The sequence below is a fragment of the Narcine bancroftii genome, chromosome 3, assembly GCF_036971445.1.
Source record: "Narcine bancroftii isolate sNarBan1 chromosome 3, sNarBan1.hap1, whole genome shotgun sequence".
In the NCBI taxonomy this organism is placed as follows: domain Eukaryota; kingdom Metazoa; phylum Chordata; class Chondrichthyes; order Torpediniformes; family Narcinidae; genus Narcine; species Narcine bancroftii.
In genome coordinates this window covers 239,008,864-239,029,071 of record NC_091471.1, presented here as the reverse complement: position 1 = coordinate 239,029,071, position 20,208 = coordinate 239,008,864, and the positions used below count along the sequence as shown (strand labels likewise).

The 20,208-nt window shown below is 45.0% G+C and overlaps 1 long non-coding RNA gene across 3 annotated transcripts in view; it reads left to right on the top strand.

Annotated features, from left to right (window-relative positions):
• LOC138758382 (uncharacterized) overlaps positions 1-20,208 on the top strand; it is a 67,351-nt gene that overhangs the window by 244 nt on the left and 46,899 nt on the right. The gene's annotated exons all lie outside the window — the stretch shown is intronic.

Sequence of the window (20,208 nt, the reverse complement as noted above, 5' to 3'; positions counted from 1 at the left end):
ATCAGACACGCAGTCCTCGCTGTCTGTAGGGGTGTTGCCAGGATGGCATCTTGTGAGTAGGATTCCCTCCTTGAGCTCCAAGCTCAGGATATTTTCTGCTCTTTATGCCGCTGTGTGTGGGATTGACTGGCAAAGGCGCAAGGACTGTAGGCGCTGGCCACTTTGGTGAGCACCGGTTGGTCAAATCCTGGACTGGGAAGACGCAGAAGAACAGGGTGTGGTGGATTAGACTCAGTTCACTATCTGATGTGAAGGAAAGAAAAGTTAGATCGGTGAGAAAAATGAAACAGAAAGTGGAATTTAGCAAACAAGTGTGAAATTGTCAAAGATCAGATAACTGCCCCACCCAGGAACAATTTAACACCTGCCTGAATGTTATATTCTACGTAAATTGCTTCTCATCGATGTAAACACTTGTCAACAGAAGCATCCTTAAATTAGATGGGGGGGTGGGGAAATCTAATGAGTTCCAGCTCGTGTCCAATTTGCAGCTCAATCCCAAAGTGGCTTCGTGTCACTCATGGGAAGGTTGAGGGTGGGAACCATTTATGGGAGTGCCATGGTCCGGCATCTTGCAACGATTCGCTTTCCTGATCATCGGTTGCTGGGTCAACCCTGTGTGGGTGAACGGCCAGAGGGGTGTTACACCCCTAAAACACTGTGACGTTAATGACTAGAGGGGAGTTAAACCTACTGTCTGCAAACTGTGTGAATCAGAGCATGGGTGTGTGCGCATTTGAGTGCATGTAGAAGTTTGTATGGGTGTGTGGGAGTGCATAGGTGTATTTCAGAGTGTGTGCACACGCATGTATAGGAGTGTGTGTGTGCGTGAGTGTGGGTGTGTGCGTGGGTGTGGGTGTGGGTGTGGGTGTGTGCATGTGTGCGTGTGTGTGGGTGTGGATGTGTGCATGTGTGTATGCGTGTGTGCGTGTGTGCGCGCGCCTAACCACACCCATCCTCTCTCCCTTCTGTAAGGAGTTTGTACGTTTTCTCCGTGTCTGCTTGGGTTTTCCCCGGGGGCTCCGATTTCCTCCCACCCTTCAAAACGTATCGGTCTTGAAGGTAAATTGGGTGTAATTGGACTCGTTGGCCTGTGACTGTGCCGTATATCTAAATGTTAAAAAAATTACTTACATTTGGCTTCAGCTTCCAGCTCCCCTGCAGCCAAACCCTCCTCTCCCGCTACTGGCAGGGAGTGCAGTGGGGGGGTGGAGGCAACTTGGCGAACATCTCCCACCAAAAGTGCCCTGCGGTCGATGGGAACGCGGGATTCCTGCTTTGCTCCAACTTGCCGGATTTGGGGGAAAGATCTGGTGCCATAAATATAATCCGTAGGGAAGAAATTGGAGAGAGAGAGATTAGAACCATCAAACCACAGAACATTACACCATTACAGGCCCCTTTGGCCTTTCTTGTGTGTGCTAATCCATTTTTTTTGCCTAGTCCCACTTAACCTGCCCCCAGTCTCTATCCCTCATCACCCCTCCCATCCATGAACCTGTCCAAATTCTTCTTCAATGTTAAACTTGAGCCCACATTCACCCCTTCATCCCATAATTTAATGATGGGAGAAATAATTAGATCAATGAGGAAAAATGAGAAACAAATTAGATCTAAAAGAGTGATCAGAATGAAAAATAAATGTACTAAGAAAAATAATAATTTTAAATAATTCAAGATAGAGATATTTCTTAATACGGGGAGAACGAATGAAAGTAGAGGGAATAAAGGAAAAAGACTTTTACTAAAGCAAGTATCTAAATGAGTGGATTAAATCAAAGGAAGGAGAAGGAAATGGAAAGGGAAAGTTTAATAACTAAAGATAATGATTGAGAGGGGATGCGTGAGGCTCTCGAGATGTTCGTGCTTTTTCTTTCCAGAGCAAGGGGAACAAAAACTGGGAAGAGAAATAGAGAAATGGCGGTAAAAGTGTGAGAAAAGCAAGGAGTAAAATCAGGCGTTTGGCAAGAGGGCGGGATTTCTAAAAATAAGTATTCAAGAGTTACAGACAGATTTAAAACGATCATGCACTCTTATCATGGGTTGATACTTGGAGAATCTGTGATGAGATATATTTTATAAAATACATATTGAAAAAAAAACAGGATTAACTCGCACTAATTACAGATATCAGGGTGCGGCCTATTCAATTCCCCACCCCCAGTAAGAGATGAAGGGGGAAATCCACTTCCACTGTCAGTTTGTTTGGATTTATTTGTGTGTGTGTGTTTTTTAGCGCAATTGGTTCTATTCCAAGATTTTTTGAGGTTGGGTGTGACCCTGTCTGTGTTTGTTAAGCTGTCTGCTCACTCTTTATGGTGGAAATACTTTCACCTCCGCATCGGTCTGTGAAGTGCAGCGATCCGGTTTAAAACCAGTTGACATTCATTGGTGAGCAACACGAAGGCAGCAGAGTTCAAAACCTAAATGCTGGGCTGGGTGAGGAGAGGCGTCTCAAGTGTATCCAGATTTTCCAATCTTTTTACAGAAGTTTAAGGAACGTACTGAGAGTTTCTTTTAATTTGCTGGAATAGTAGTTTTTATAAAATGATTTGCCTTTCCCATTCTTAATATACCCCATTGTAAAACAGCAAGCACTCTTATAACCGTCTGACGATATAATTGAAACTACATGCTGCATTCCAATTACAAAATTAGCTTTATTATAGAAACAAATTTCCAGTGTAAAATGCACAGATACTAACGTATCGTTAGTTAAAACTGAACGTCGAGGACAGATTTGATTTATTGAGGACAAATATTGGCTTTCACGCAATGTTTTGGTATATACATGGTGTGACTATGAATTTTTGCGTGGGTCTACGTGTGTGTGTGTGTGAGACTGAGTGTGAGTGTATGCGTGTGCTGTGTGTGTTTGTGTGTGCATGTGCGTGGGAGCATGTGTCATGTTTGCCTTCAGCAATTGAATGCAGGCAAGAGGGAAGTTTGATGCAGATATACTCAAAGCTTGATCTTAAACAACGAGAACTGAGGTGAAACCAGCTCACAAGTTATAAATTTATAAATTAAAATATGCCTAAATTAAAAGTAACATCACTATGAGTGGATTTTCTCCCATCATTAAAATAATGAATTACTTGTGGGGATAGTGAATGAAGTGACTGGTGACGTTTAACCAATGCTTCTTAGTTCAGGGCTTAGCTGCACTGGGGAGTTTGGTAAAATATAAACTGAATGTTCAGGAATGCGACAGTTACTGTTTGAAAGAAAGAACAGTTCATTAACTTTTAACTTTAGCCAATTTCAATGGAAAACGTTGCATTTGATGATTTGGAGAGTTTGTGCCTTCTCCTACCCATCGGCTGTGGAGAAACCCACCTTGACCCAAAATTTAAGCCAAGTGGCAGAGGAATTCGCTGAGTAACTCCGACAGACCCCTGAATGGTCTGTAAATAGAGGGGAACATTCCAACCACTCAATAAGATGATTAAAGGATCATAAGATCCAGGGAGAGAGGGCAGAAAATTAGAAAGAGCTTCCTTCACTAACATATAAGTGTGACTAAATCACTTACTGCATCTTTCTCCCCTATTAATCAGACCTCTCCCTCTCTGTAAATGTTTTCATTATACTACATAAAATAGATTTCTAATTTCTTTTCCGTGCCTTCCTTTCCAGTTGGTCATTATTTTCCAGCTCGCTGTATGTTTTTTGACGTGTCTTGTATCCCTCGAGCCCACGCCTCTTGTCAGAACTAGTGCAAAGCAGGACATAGGTTGGCCACGAATAATTGCGTCTTACGAGCAAATTCCTCCAGCAGGACACTGCCTTGCAGGCCTCCCAGAAACAAGAATAAACTCCTGGATGGAACCACCGCCACTCCCCAGTAGGAAGATGGCGGTGGCGGACGTTTTTGGAGTTGGGTGGCTACTCCCTAGCGTGGCAGGATGAGAAAAAACCTGTCAGGTGTGCCTGTCACAAATGGATTTTTAGTTTTGGATTGACGAGAAAATAATGATCAGGCTTTGTTGAAACTCACTCACATGCTAAACGGTTATAAATATCCAGCTGCTAATTACTAGCCAATACAATGAATTCCAACAGGTGCCAGGAGTCTGTCAGTGATAATTAAATGCTCTACGTGACTCTCAAATTGAAAGGGGTTTAGCATCGTTGCAACAGTTAGCACCACCCGGGGTCAAATCCCACGCTGTCTATTTGTATGTTCTCCCAGTGTCTCCGTGGGTTTCCTCTGGGGACTCCAGTTCCCTCTCACCCTTCAAAACATATTGGGTGTGTAGGTCAATTGGGTGTAATTGGGCAAAATGGGCTCGTGGGCCAAAATGGCCTGTTACCATGCTGTATGTCTAAAAATGAATTTTAATTAAAAAAAAAGAACTGTTGGCCATGTTAGGAGAAAGGTGATGCAGTCCCAGGGTATTGGAGAAAACATGTCCCATCAGGCATTCAAAACACATGTTACCAGGGCTGGTAGGTTGAGTTACAAGGAGAAGCTGGGACTTCTCACTAGACCATGTTACATTGCTAGATGACTTTATTGAGGTTTATAAAACCATGAATGGCATATAGATAAGGTGAATAGCCAAGTCAAGTCAAGACAAGTCAAATTTTTTGTCGTCCATTTGTACAAGTCCTCGGTGCAAAATGTGCAGACACACAACCAGACATAACACACACACACACACAGACAAACAGTACCCATGCAGGACAAGTATTCATATAAATAAATAAATATTGCTTCATAAATCTAGAGTCTTGGAGGGTCAATGAGAGCAGTTCCTTTGGTCGTTCAGCATTCTCACTGCCCGTGGGAAGAAGCTGTTCCTCAGCCTGGTGGTGCTGGCTCTGATCCTCCTGTATCTCTTCCCCAATGGGAGCAGCTGAAAGATGCAGATGGAAGGGATCATCAACGATTTTTTACACCCCCTTCAGACAATAATCCCTATAGATCACGTCGATGGATGGGAGTGATCTACCAGTGATCCTCTCTGCATAGTCCTTTATTAGGTTTTGAGGGGTATCAGCTGATGTGGTGGTGAAGGTCAAGGAACGGATTTGTAGGATTCAAGGAGTTACAATCCTGGGCATGTGTTAGTATCAAAAGACAAATTTGATTTTGAACTGGGATCAAATGCAAAACCAGGGACAAAGTGCCTCGAAGTGAACCAATCACTGAACAGCCAATCGAGGAGGTGTTTAGAACCACAGAAGGGTTTAGAACAAAGAGCATGTGTCACCCCCCCCCCACCACCAATGTACAGGGGCAGCACAAGGGTTATAGAAACGAACTCGCTCTGGATTCCAGTGGAGGTTAAACTGGGTGAGCCATGAAGACCCCCCCTAGGTGTAAGGGACAATTGAGCCCCCCACTGCCCCCATATGGCACACACCTCATAACGGGTTCTCCAGAACTGCCCACAGACCACAGCCATCATTGGGTTCTGAGGTAACACAGAGAGAGCAAATCTCACCTGCGCAGGTTTTTAGACTAGAGGCTGGTCCAGGCATTGAGTCACATGACTTTAGGTGAGTACGATGACCAACCAGAAGGTGACTTAGTCTGGGGTGCCAAGTCAGGTGACTTCAGGTGAGGAGGATGACCAATCAGAAGTGGGCTTAGTCTATGAGTGAGTCTGATTTTGATTGACAAGGGGAAGTGAGGTGTTTCCTGTCTGACCAGTGAGGTGACCCTCCCTGCATGTTACGGCCAAAAGCAGACAAAAGAACTAGCTCAGTTGGCATGGACAAACAAGATGGGCCAAAGCTTCTATGCTGTAGACCTTTATGACATCATCTTCACAGCCTATGATAGTCAATCTATTGAAGAGGAAAAAAGTACATACTGCATATACTCGCCTAATAGTTGATACCATGAAAAAGTCACCTCTCCCATAAAAAGTCTGGCTTTTTACATAAATCACATATAAAAGGCAACCACCCCCCCCCCCCACTATTTTTGGCCCTGGCTGCCCACCCACCAGAACTCCTGATGCCCCAACCGCGGACCCTTCCCCCGGCAGCCTGCCCATCCGTGCTCCCAATGCCCCCCTTGGCCCTGACAGTGGACCCTCTCCTCGGCTGCCCACCCATCCATGCTCCCTGACCACGGATTTACCATCCGCCCACACGTTGGAACTCCCGATGCCACAAATGATGCAGGTACTTACCATGGTCAACAGTGGTAGTAAAAATCAACCCCCTCAATTTTACCCTAAAAATAGGTCCACAAAATTTGACTATGACACAAGTATATTTGATATCTTTGCTTTTGGTCTCCACTTCCCCAGGTGTTGAAGCAATTGCTGGTTTCCCCCCTTCCCTTTCTGGATGAATCTGACGTGGGATCTAATGCCCAGGCTCAACAGATGTATCCCAGGGGTTCAAAAGAAAGCTAGCCCCAAGAACGTTTACCATCAACCACCAGAATGGCACAAAAACTCTTCTCTTATGTGGAATGAAATCTGCCCTGCTTACGCAGTCCAACCTATTTATGACTATATACACACACACACACACACACACACACACACACACACACACACACACACACACACACACACACACACACACACACACACACACACACACACACACTCACACACATGTGGTGCTTCTGAACTCCTTTCTGAAATAGGACAGCCTGCCATTCAGTGCTGACACTGTTAGAGAGTGCCAACCTTGGCCAATGTTGAGAGGGAATAAATAAATCATTGGAATGTTTTATTCATCCATCTCTTGCCCACACCTGCAACTCCCCCATAAATGCATGCGTGTTATTGCATCAATTGTTGCTTGTGGTGCCAGGTGCTCTGGAAGTTGTTGAAGAGCTGCATGCTCTTGTACAACTCCTTGAGGAGGGAACTAATCGTAGAATATCCACTCGGATTTGCTGGTGACCGTTGGGTGGATGGCTTCCAGCTCATGGCTCTTCAGCAATTGGAAACACCTCCAGTTAGCCGAGCAGTCGACCTGCACCCAACCTGAAGCCTTCCATACCCCTCCTATCCATGTGCCTGTCCAAATTTTTCTTAAATGCTAAAACTGAGCCCGCATTCACCACTTCAGCTTGTTCCACATCCCCAACCCTCTGTGTGAAGAAGTTTCCCAGTAAACTTTTCCCCTTTCACTCATAACCCATGTCCTCTAGTTTGTATCCCATCTATCCTCAGTGGAAAAAAATCCACCTACATTTACTCTCTCTGCCCCCCTCATAGTTCTAAATACCTCTATCAAATCTCCCCTCATTCTTCTTCACTTCAGGGAATAAAGTCCTAACCTGTTTAACCTTTAACTGTAACTCAGTTCCTGAAGCCCAGACAACATCCTAGTAAATCTTCTCTGCCCTCTGATATCTATTGATATCTTCCCTTTAGTTCGGTGACCAAAACTGCACACAGTACTTCAAATATGGCCTCACCAATGTCTTATACAACATCACCATAACATCTCAACTCCTATACTCTGAATAAGTGGGGTGGGGGGGAGGGGGGGGGGGGGAAGGGAAATTCACATGGTCACAGAGGACAATGTAATTCCCATACAGATGACACTTGAGGTCAGGGTTTACCCCAGATTTCTGGTGCCATTCAGCAGCTCTACCAGCTACACATCCCCGATGAATTATTATGAAGGTTCCCAGAGGCTATAAGTGGCTGGGTGGAGTCAGTCATCACTGGTGCAAAAGCTGGGGCTTCTTTCCTCTGGACCATTAGAGACCTCGTAGAACCCAGAACCTGAATCAGAATTTATTGCAATGAACAAGTCACCAAATCCGTTGTTTTGCGGCAGCGTCACAGGTCAAACATTCACACGAACCACCTTGCAAATAAAAATATTGCACGAAAAGTCAAAGTGAGGCAGAGTCTGTGGTTCATTGATCGCTCAGGAACCTGATGGTGGAGGAGGAGGGGGGGGGGGGATGTCGCTGAGAGGTATATAAAATCAGGAAAGACATTGATAAGGGGAAAGGAAGCAGATTTTTTTCTCTCCAGGATGGAGGAAACTAAAATTAGAGAACACGGTTTAACCCTTTGGACTCCAGCCACTTTTAACCTTTCATAATACGTACCTCGGACTAGGTCCGTGGGTGTGATAGTACAGATTCTATCACCAATGTGTATATGTACATATGTACAGGTGGTAGTGTAGGATGACTGTGATTGGCTGAGAGTGTAGCCACACCTACTGGTAGATCTTAAAGGATTGCTCCTAGCCAGACCAGGTCATTCTGGACTGGTCGACCTACTTGTGATATGCTCCAGTCTTTTAGTTAATAAAAGCCTTGGTTTGGATCAACAAGTCTTTGGTTCTTTCGACGCGCATTACAGTGGTAAACTACAGTACGAATACCAGTACAAACCAGCTGGTGGTTGGGTATAAAACCAGTCCCGGAAAACCGGAACAAGATGTACATGACCTTGTTGATAGTCCCTCAAAACAAGGGACACGGAGCCCAAAGGGTTAAAGTGAGAGGGAAAAGATTCAAAAGGGATTTGAGGGGCAACTATTTCACACAAAGGGTGGTGGGTACCAGCTGCCAGAGGAAGTGGAAGAGGCGGATGCAATAACAGCGTTAGATGGCCACATGGATAGGATGGATTAGATTGTGGGTAACACACCTGGCCGGTGGACAATCTGGCAGGGATGAGAAGGGCTGAAGGGCCTGTTTCCATGCTCCACAACTCTATGACTCTAAAGGTGTGGAGTCTGTAATGGTGAAACGGCCTGGTCGTTTGTCATGGGGGGTTGATTCGATCCAGGGAATCTCCCAACTCTGGCTGGTTTGTCCTCGAAGACCCCACTTTATGAAAACTTGCTTTACGCAAATTTGCCTTTACGAAGAAACCTGTGTCACTGTCCGAAAGAAATTTGAATGGGTTTTTGCTTTTATGAAAATAGCCTTCAATAGTAGTGAATGGGTCTTCACTTTATGCCATTTCGCCTTACCAACAGTTTCATCGGAGTGCTCCACTTCTGTAAAGCGGGATACACCTGTACTGGAAACACGGGGTTGGCCCTAAATAAGTCCAGAAAATCCACTCACTTGAGCAACCGTTCAGGGTGGGCAATAAATACCGGCCTTGCCTGTTGCTTTGCACATTGCAACAAATCAGTATAATTTAAATCTTCAGACGCAGTCAGACAGTGACACATGTGTTACTTCAAAGTCTAAATTTGGGTTTCAGAATGTCAGGCTAAAGCCAGCCTTGATGTGAATATTCACAACGAAATAAAATTATTCCTGCTAATTGTCCACAAACGTAAGATGGTCCCTTTAATCTGGTGTTGATTTACATGGCGATCTGACTGCAGCTTATTGTATTAAGATGTAATTAGATTGGTCCTTCTACAAGGAGCGCTTAGGATTCATTGCCTGACTCACTAAACATAGAGTCATTATATTACATTGGCTACAATGAAGAGGTTGAAGCGCTGGTACAAAACAATGCCAAATGCAAGGCGTCAGCTGGCAACATTTCTCTCATCTTCAGGTTGTCATTTTCTAATTCGTTTCTGCCTCCTTATTTATGGAATTAATCAATATATGATAAAGGGTGTGAGACACGGAAGTCTGACTGTAGTCAACCATACAGAAATGCTGGAGGAACTCAGCCGGTCCCGCAGCGCCCGCAGGAGGTAAAGATAGATTACCGACATTTCGGGCCTGAGGCCCGTGATTATTGCGCCTTTCGCTCTTATCCTTCTAAACCCATCCTATCCACGGTTACGGCAGTCCCTGCCTCAACCATCTCCTCCGACAGCCCGTTCCACACACCCACCACCTTCTGTGTTACCTCTCTTTGGTTCCTGCTAAATTTCCCTCCCCCCCCCCAACCTTAAACCTCTGGTTACTGAATCCCCTGTTCCGGGCAAAAGACTCTCTTCATTCACCTGATCTATTCCTCCCACGATTTTATACACCTCTGTGAGACCATCCCGTCATCTTCCCGCGCTCCAAGGAATAAAGCCCCAGCCTGCTCAACTTCCCCTGTAGCTCAGGCCCACAAGTGCTGGCAACTTCCTTGCAAGTCTTCTCTGCACTCTCTCCAACTTGACCACATCTTTCCTGCAGAGCAACGATTAAAACTGAACACAATATTCCAGACGGGGCCTCACCAACATTTTATACGACTCCAATGTGATCTCCCAATGTCTGTATTTAATGCTTTGACTGAGGAGGGTCAATGTGCTGCAGAAATATTTCACCACCCTGTCTACCTGTGACTCCGCTTTCAAGGGACTATGTACTGTACTTTATGCCTCTGCTTTACAAAAGCCCCCATTCACTCTGTAGGTTCTTCCCAAGATAGGAGTTCATGGCCAGACTGAGACCATGCACAAACTGGAGGGACAGCACCTCATATTCTGTCTGGGCACCCTCCAACCAGATGGCATTAACATCAACTTCTCTGGTTTCCAATAACCCCCTATCACCTTCCCCCCAGCATTCTCTCTCTCTCTCTCTCTCTCTCTCTCTCTCTCTCTCTCCTCTCCTACCCACCCCCCCACCCCACCTTCACCGCCCAAATCAACTCTCACCTTTCCTCTTATCCAATTTTGCTGGTCTTGACTCCTCTCTCTGCCACTTCCTGTTCTTTGCTTACGCCTTGAGGAAGGGCTCAGGCCTGAGACATCGGTGGTAGGTCTTGTGCTCCTGCATTTATTTTGTGACCTTCCAATATACAATACCTCACATATCTGTGAATGAACTTCCATTAACCATTCCCCCTGCTTAGCTCCAACCCATCAAGATCTTGCTGCAATTTTTGGCAATAATTTTCACCACTGACATCATGTGGAAACGCACAGCCACTGAATGATCCCGGAGTGAGATATTCAGAACGCCACTGTCTGAAATGAGTCCTGTAAGCTTTTCCATTCAAACTGCTATAAATGGAAGTAATTTGAAATCCATTCGGCAAAGGCACACTGTGTGCTTTGAGTCTGCATTAGGATAGAAAAAAAAAATTCCGTAATCAGGAAGCGTGAGGTTGGTCTGCCTCAGGACAGCTCCTAGGTTTTGGAATGCTGCAACTGTATCTAGTGGCCATCCCACTGCCCAGCCACATTCCACGCACCAGACGGCATGTCAATTGTCTTCCCTTGGCAACATTAGAGGAGGGTTGCCAGCAAAATAAATCAAGTTTCCAAGGTCAATGTGCTGCAGGAATATTTCACCACCCTGTCTACCTGTGACTCCGCTTTCAAGGGACTATGTACTGTACTTTATGCCTCTGCTTTACAAAAGCCCCCATTCACTCTGTAGGTTCTTCCCAAGATAGGGGTTCACGGCCAGACTGAGACCACGCGCAAACTCACTGACGCCTTGGGGAGGGCGAAGGTGATCGCATGTCTTTCCTTACAAGTGGACCACTGTTAACAAAGATTTAAAATTAAATCATCTCAATCTCTGCAGGTAATTGATTAGGGCACTTCAATACCTTGATGAAGGGCTCAAGCCCAAAACGTTGGTGATGCATCTTCACCTTCGATCTACAGAATTCGCTGTTTGACCTGCTGAGTTTCTCCAGCGTTTGTGATTTTTTTCTTTGACCACAGTGTCTGCAGACTTTGGTATTGGCTGGACAACTGCCGTGTTTAAGTGAGGTTAATCGATCTACTGAGAAACGGGCACTTGCTTTGTGATATAGCCAGTCCCAAGTGCCATTCAAACAGTGAAATATTTCCTATGTCCAGCTCACCATTAAAAATCAGAAGAACATAGAACACTACAGCACAGTACAGGCCCTTCAGCCCTCAATGTTGTGCTGACCCATAAACTATAGAATGTTTATGAAATAATCATAGAACATAAAGAACATTACAGCATAAAGACCAAGGCACACATCCAACCATTGCTTCTGACATACGTTGGAAGAATTAGAACATAGAACATCAATCATTATGGCCCACAATGTTGTGCTGACCTACTTGAATCTCCTCATCAGATTAAACCTTCCCTATCTCCTCCCCTGCCCCTTCCCCCACCATTTTATTCAGACACCTGCCGACATTTTTCCTGACGTTGATGAAGGGCTCAAGCCTGAAATGTCAATTATGAATCTTCCCTTTTCTGAATATTTTATTTATAGATTTTCAAACTCAAACAATTTCCAGTAATCAGTCACAAGTTACAGTTATCGCCGTTGAGTCCGAGCCATTTCCCACTCCCCCACTCCTCCCTCCCCTTGCTCAACAGACCACAGTTAAGCACAACATTCAAGACGACCACAACAAAGGTCGGGAACACATCAGGGATTTGTAATGGCCCGACGGGTGGTATATTTTTCTTGACTTTACTTGATTGGGCTGGAACGGACCACCCCTCCCCCAGCCCCTTCCTCAGTAGAAGGTAGGCAGGGAAGTCAGGGCAATGAGACATGCAGATTCACATGATTACTGTAACCTATAAAATGTAAGTATGGTGGTCAAATTTTTAGAAAGTTATCTATCTTTATCTTTGCTATATAAAGGACCTGCTGAGTTTCTCCAGCGTTGTTTTCACTACAATCACTGTGTCTGCAGACTATTGTGTTTCACCTCCATAACCATCGATTTTTCTTTCATTCATGTGCCTGCCGAAGAGTCTTTTAATGTACCAGCCTCCACCGCCACTCCTGACAATGCATTCCAGGCACCCACTACCCTCTGTGTAAAAAGCTTACCCCTGACAACTCCCCTAAACTTTTCCCTGTTCACCTTGTCCAGATGTCCTCTGGTATTTACTAGTTTGATCCCGGGAGAAATCTGATAGCTGTCCACCCTACCCTAATCTTGTAGACCTCTATGAAGTCACTGCTCATCCTTTTTCATTCCGAAGAGAAAAGCTGCAGGAAACTGCGGAGAGTTGTGAACACATCTCCGACCAATCCCTGTGAGAGATGCCTCCCTCTATCAAGTGGTGCTGGGTCTGGTGCAGTGCAATTAAGCTCAAGGGAAAAATCCTCCAAAGTTACCGCACCTGCTCATTGGCATTAGTTCTTGTCCAAAGGGTTATGTTCTGCGATGAAGGCTTGGTTTGAGAGCTCAGTCACTTCAATGTCTCTTGTCATTCATTACTCAAGGCAACTTGTGGGATCAGCATATTGGCTGTTGCATTTCACACATTTTAACAGTGTAAAATCTATTCTTTATCAAAAGTACCTTCCTTCCTCCCTTCCTTGAATCTTTCCTCTCTTCATTGAATCTCTCCTCCCTTCCTTTCTCTCCTTCCTTCCTTTAATTTCTCCTCTCTTCCTTTCTCAATCTCTCTCTTTTTACTCTCCCTTACTGTCTGCTTCTCTGTAGGATAAATGACCATGGATTGTCCCTGGATGTGGCGTACACTAGCACAGGGACAAGGCCCCAATCTTCTGCATCAGTGCCAGGCTGCTGCCCCCCTAATATAAACCCCTGTAACAACAGGTATCAGTGGCTTTAAAACCCTATGGGACTCAAGCTTTTTCTTTCCACTCACATCCCACTTTGAGTGATCCCAATGCCATCGGTGATCTGTGATTAGTCAGGGATTGCTTAAGATGGAATGTGAGTGGGGGGAAAAAAATTTTGAGAACCACTGCTCTATTGTATAACTATTGTTATTTTGCTTGAGAAAAATTGTCATTGGCCCATTTCCTTTGGAGCTATGAAACCCTGCACATAACGAGTCAATGAGGAACGATTAAAACAGTGGTTTTCGAACTTTTTCTTTCCACTCAGATCCCTCTTTAACTAATCCCTGTGCCATTGGTGCTCTGTGATTGGTAAGGGATTGCTTAAGGTTGGATGTGAGTGGGAAGGAAAGGTTGAGAACCACTGCTCTAGATCCAATTGTTACTGAAATATTCTGCTTGAGAAAAATTGTCATTGGTCCATTTCCTTTGGAGTTCTGAAACCCTGCACATAACGAGTCCATGAGGTACGATTAAAACAGTGGATTTCAAACCTTTTCTTTCCACTCGCAGAGCACTGCTTTAAACCATGTGGTGACCCAGTCCAGTAAGGAATTTCTTGAGCACATCTCTCTGACATAGAGTTACCGCAGTAAGCCCAACTAATGAAGGAGGAAAAAGAAAAAGAAATAAATATCAGGCCAGCTTTTTAAAAATATATCTAAAACATAGAGTCTCCAATCTTGCATGAATTGCGCATTGCAATAGCCCAAGATCAATTAAAATCAGCATTGCAACTTTATTTAGATGACTCTAAATGAAGAGGAATCTAAAATTTGTCCTAGTTACTGAAACATAGCATATAAGAGCAAATCTGAAAGAGATGAGGCATCCACAGAAATTTTACCCCATACATTCTTTTGGGGGCCATTTATGACTGATTTCAACAGATAGATAAATATTGGCCAAGATACACTGGATAGATCTTCTTCAAACAGTGGTGGTTGAGAGAGAACATTTTGTCTATAAGTCACACTCACTGACTGTGGAACTCTCTCTTCGAGTGGTGGGAGCCCAGATGCCTCTGCTCTGGAGTGGGTCTTGAACATACAACCTCTGACAGATTGGAAGTAGATCCTAAATGTGGATGATGTTGACCATAATCACATTATTTTTGGGACTGTACAACACTTCAAAAGCATTGGATTGGCTATTGAACACAAGAAATAGGAGCAGGAGTCAGCCATTTGGCCCATCGAGCCTGCTCCGCCATTCAATGTGATCACAGCTGATCTGATGATGGGCCACCTACCTGCCTGTTCCCCATATCCCTTAATTCTCCTATTATGTAAAAATCTATCCAACCTTGTCCTAAATATATTTACTGAGGTCGCCTCCACTGCTTCAATGGGCAGCAAATTCCACAGATTCACCACCTTCTGGGAAAAGTAGTTCCTCCTCATCTCCATCCTAAATCTACTCCCCTGAATCTTGAGGCTACATCCCCTAGTTCTGGTCTCCCCCACCAATGGGAACAACACCTTCCTCTATTTCCATAATGTTATGCATTTCTATAAAATCCCCATGCATTCTTCTAAGTTATTATTCTTTCAATTTAAAATTTTTAATTTAGACATAGACATATAACTGGCCCTTCCAGCCCACAAGTCCGTGTCACCCAATCACACTCAATTCACCTACAACCCTGGTATGTTTTGAATGGTGGGAGGAAACTGGAACCCCCCGTGGAGAACAGAGAAAACGTACAGACAGCGTGGGATTGTAACCCCTGTCCTGATCGCTGGCGCAGTAAAGGCGTTATGCTAATCCCTACGGCAACTGTGCTGCCGTGCTAATTGAGCACCTTGAGTCCTGAGCTGATAAAGACTCCCTCTTGCAATGCCTGAATGCCTGTGACCAACTGTTTACTCTGGTTTCATAATTTTCTCAGCTTACCCACTGTAGAGCACATTGTAAGAACCAAAGACTTGTTGATCCAAACCAAGGCTTTTATTAACTAAAAGACTGGAGCATATCACAAGTAGGTCGACCAGTCCAGAATGACCTGGTCTGGCTAGGAGCAATCCTTTAAGACCTGCCAGTGAGTGTGGCTACGCTCTCAGCCAATCACATTCGTCCTACACTACCATCTGTTCATATACACATTGGTGATAGAATCTGTACTATCACACCCAAGTTAGTGAGAATTTCACAATTTTACAATTCGGAAAAACTCCAGGTTGCCAAAGTCTCTCCTTGATGTTCTTGACTGCCGTAACCATTGTCTGCCATCAATCAACCCCTCTCTGGTCTATTTTGCTTGGTTACGAATGGAATCAGATTGCATGCAGTGCCTTCTGCCAAGTTAGGTTTCCTCGTCATTCCTGCAGCCCACAGAGGCTTGTCAACACAACCCACTGGCTCTGAGTTAGAAGAGAATGGATTCTAGAGCACCGTTGGAGGCACTGTCTCTCTGCTGGGATATTTAACCAAAGGGCCTGCCCTCTCAGGAGGTGGAAAATGTTTCATGGAAAGTTAAAACCATGTCTTAGCCAATCAGGAATGATCTGCTCCCTTTTCTTGGGGAGCGCAGCAGTTAGTTCAGGGATATCACAGCACCAGTGACCCGGGTGTTCGAATCCAGTGCTGTCTGTGAGAAGTCTGCGTGGGCTTCCTCCCACTTTTCAAAGACATTGGTCACATGGGTGCAATTGGGCTCGTTGGGTCGGAAAGGCCTGTAACCGTGCTGTATATCTAAAATGAACATTGAAATTAAAATACGATACCGAAGTGAACAAGATGAAAAGGTCAAGGAATATAGGGCGCTGGGTACTGGCACAGAAGAGAAGGCCAGCACAGATCATAGTGAGTGTCAAGGAGAGCTCGATGGCCTTTAGCTGCCCCTGGTCACTGAGGCACAGAACGAGATGTAATGAACATGCACACTGAGAAATGGACCAGGCACCTGAGAACCAGAAGAAGTTGGCTGGGCTCAAATCTGGTTTTGTACATGTCTGTGTGGGTTTCCTCCGGGGGCTCCAGTTTCCTCCCACCCTTCAAAATGTACTGGGGGGTTGTAGGTTAATTGGGTGTTTGAGCGGCACAGGCTCATGGTCCAGAAGGGCCTGTTACTGAGCTGCATGTCTAAATGTAAAATTATACCGTACCCTCCCAGCCAAGGATTCTACCTGAACATAGAACGAGAAGCAGCAACGTGACCATGTAAGCTTCCCGGCAAGAACTCAAACCCTTCCTGGAACTTTCCCACCCACTCTCCAGTTCCCTGCAAGGCAAAATTCCGTCAATCCCAGCTTTTGCCATATCACGGAAATTGAAATGCCTGATTTGGACACAGCACTCTGTCAGAAAGCCTCACCAACTATTTTCACATTCGCCCTAGATTGTGCGCTGAGATACAGGCCATAAAATAGTTTCTGAAAGTATCTTTTCAAAGATGATCAAGGAAGTGGGGGGGGGGGGGGGGGGGAGTTGTGCTTACCAATATCTGGGGGAGACACGGCTGAGCAAAGTCCTGTTTTAAAATGCCCTAGATATAAAAAGCTGGATTCAGCAAATGTGACTATTCACAAACATTCTTCAACAAAGGGCAGCCCATGACCTTGATCCATTAAGGTGTTGGTATGAGTTTGTAGGTTCTCCCCGTGTCTGCGTAGGTTTCCTCCCACTCTTCAAAATGTACTGGGGTTGTAGGTTTTTTCCAGATTTCAGATTTATTGTCAGGGTCCCTACAGGATAATCACGCACAACCCTGAGATTCCTTTTCCTGTGGGCACTGCAGAATTACCACTTATTGTCAGTACAAATTGCAGGTACTCAACGTACACATGTAAACAAATAAAGAAATGTAAACAAACTGACTGTGCAATACAGAGAGGAAAAAAAATCAATAAAGTGTAAGAGACCTTAAATGAGTCCCTGATTGAGTTTGTCGTTGAGGAGTCTGATGGTGGAGGGGGAGCAGCTGTTCCTGAACCTGGTGGGTGCGAGTCTTGTAGCTCCTGTACCTCTTTCCTGATGGCAGCAGCGAGAACAGAGCGTGTGCTGGGTGGTGTGTGGATCCTTGATGATTGCTGCTGCTCTCCGACGGCAGCATTCCCCGTAGATGTTCTCGATGGTGGGGAGGGTTTTACCTGTGATGTCCTGGGCTGTGTCCACGACCTTTTGCAGGGCTTTACTCTCAGGAGTATTGGTGGTGAATCTCACTGTGACTTGAACCACTGGCAGAATAAATGTTGGCCTTATGATTTACGTTGACGATAGGCACTTCTTGTACTTTTGTTCCTATATATCACACATGCTGACTTAACAAATCAGAATCTCCAGTGACTGTAAACTGATCAGCAAGGAGCCCCTGCTGTCTCTGAGGAGACCCAGAGTGCAGGTGTTACTGTCAGCCATCCAATCCAGGTTCACCAGTGTCTTCCTGTTCAGCAGGTCTGGAATGGTTGCTCTATCTCATGGACAGACAGTGAAAAGACCCCTTACTTTATAGTCCTATCAGAGGCTGTTTGGCCCATTGGGTCTGCATTAGCAGGATGTGAGAAGGTGCCGAGGGCTCTGAGGGCTTCCTTATCGTGCATCTGGAGCTCGGGTTGCCAATGAAGTCTGTGCTGCTGAGGAGACTGGGGGGGAGCAGGAGGCAAACCCACAGACACTCAGGGACTCTGGGGAGACTCTCTTTAGTTTCTCTTTTTCGCTCCAGGCAATTTCTGCTGATGGCAACTCTTTGCCTTCCGTTAGACTGAAGGAAATGTTGTGTAATATTGCATTCTCTGTTTTATTCCATGACAATGAACCTTGAAACCTAAATCTTATCACCCATTATCTATCTCCCTATCTCCTTGTCTCACGCGGTTCCATTCCATCAGAAGGTTCATGGTGTTATGGCAAGGAGAGCGTTCATTGGACAAAGGGCCAGTCATTGCCTAGCGCGGAAGTCAGAGTCACCTAACACTCCAGATGGCCCTGATGTTCACAGCTGAATCTACCTCCCCCGCAGCTGCCCCCCCCCCCACCCACCTTCCATATCTGCTTCTGGGCAGTGGAGATCATCAGTGGTATTTACCGAGAGAGTTTGCTCACCAGGTCTGAGATTTGAGGCTTTGAGGAATGAGCTGCCCTTGACTGGGCACTTCTCACCGTGACACCACTGTAATCGTACGGCCTATTAAGAGGTAATCTGGGTCTGGAATCACTCAGACCTGGTAAGGACATTATTTCAATTCACTGGATTTAAAACTTCTCAAGTGACCAGGAGGAGCCAGTTATCTCATCTGTGATAGCCAGGGTCAAGTGCTTGTTGGAGAAACTCAGCAGGTCAAACAGCGTAGCAAACAATAAAGGTCCAAAAATCCAGATGCCAGAAATCCAGACTCTCAAACTTTCTAAATTTAGCAGGCTTTCGTGTGCGTGTGTAAGAGCCACAGAAGCATAGCGGCAAAACCAACCACGGGTAATCTTATCTCAGAGAAATTCATTTGTACACTATTTTTCTTCTACAATATTCACTTTAAACATAATTTCAAGCATTACATATTTTATATTTACATTTACATTTTTGTCACATTGACTGTATTTTCCTTAAAACTGCTCATTTTGATAAATGAAGCACGCCATATTTGCTAATGAATAAATTTACCCGTTCACCTCTTCTTTACTCCTCCTTAAATTTAAATTTTAAAAGTACTGACTGAGAATCCAGAAAATCTGGGCCGACCCAATCCCTGAGCAGCCCAGATTTTAGGACTTTCATTGTACATTTTGGCCCTGAGGCCTTCATCAGAGTCTGAGAAAAACGTAGCCAGACACCTACATTTGATGAAGGGCTCAGGCCCAAAGCGGGGGTTATGTATCTTTATCTCCGCAACATAAAGTATGCTGCATGACCTACTGAGTTTCTCCAGCATTGTTTTTACTTCAATCACGGTGTCTGCAGACCTTTGTGATTGTAGTCTTCATGTTGACCTGCTGAACCCATGCACATGGGCAAGGGTCCCGACCAGAAACTTTGGCTGGACATTTCTCTCCATGGTCACTACGTGACCCTCCATGGGGCTTCTCTCTGTTTACTACTGTCGACTCATTCATCCACCTAATGACCACCTTGGCTCTTCTGACCCCTGAGTTGTACTGAGGCAATTGCTGAGCCAACCACCTCAAGGTTCAAGGTTCCTTTTATCATCACATACATAAAAATATAACACGATACAGGTTGGTCCTCTTTAATCCAGCGACGTCAGGACCTGGCCATTGCTGGACCATGGAAAATGCCAGAAAACAGAAACTGACCCCTAAGGAAACCCCTTATGTAAACATATCAAAGGTAGAACAAAGCTTAAAGCAGGAAATACTGTGGTCGTAGCAGTTAGTATAACGTCTTTACAACGCCAGCAATTGGAACGTTAGTACAAACTCCTTACAGACAGTGGGGGACTCAAACCCTGGTCCCAATCACTAGCGCTGTAAAGGTTAAACCTGCCACGATCGGGAACCTGGATTTGAGTCCCCCACCGATTGTAAGGAGTTTGTACAAACAGCAACAGATTCAAATGTGCTGGACCACGGGAGTTGCTGGACCACAAAGCACCAGATAAGAGAGGTACAACCTGTATACATGATATACTTTTGTCTGCCATAAAGCAAACATAAAGTTGATATAAGCTTATATAATTCTAGGAATAAAGGTACGTAGTTCCCTGAAGGGGAAGTCACATGTGGATAGGGTGGTGAAGATAGCTTATGGTATGTTGGCCTTTATAAATCAGGGCATTGAGTATAGGAGCTGGGATATTATGTTATAATTGTGAGGTCAAGCTTGGAGTATTGGGTACAGTTT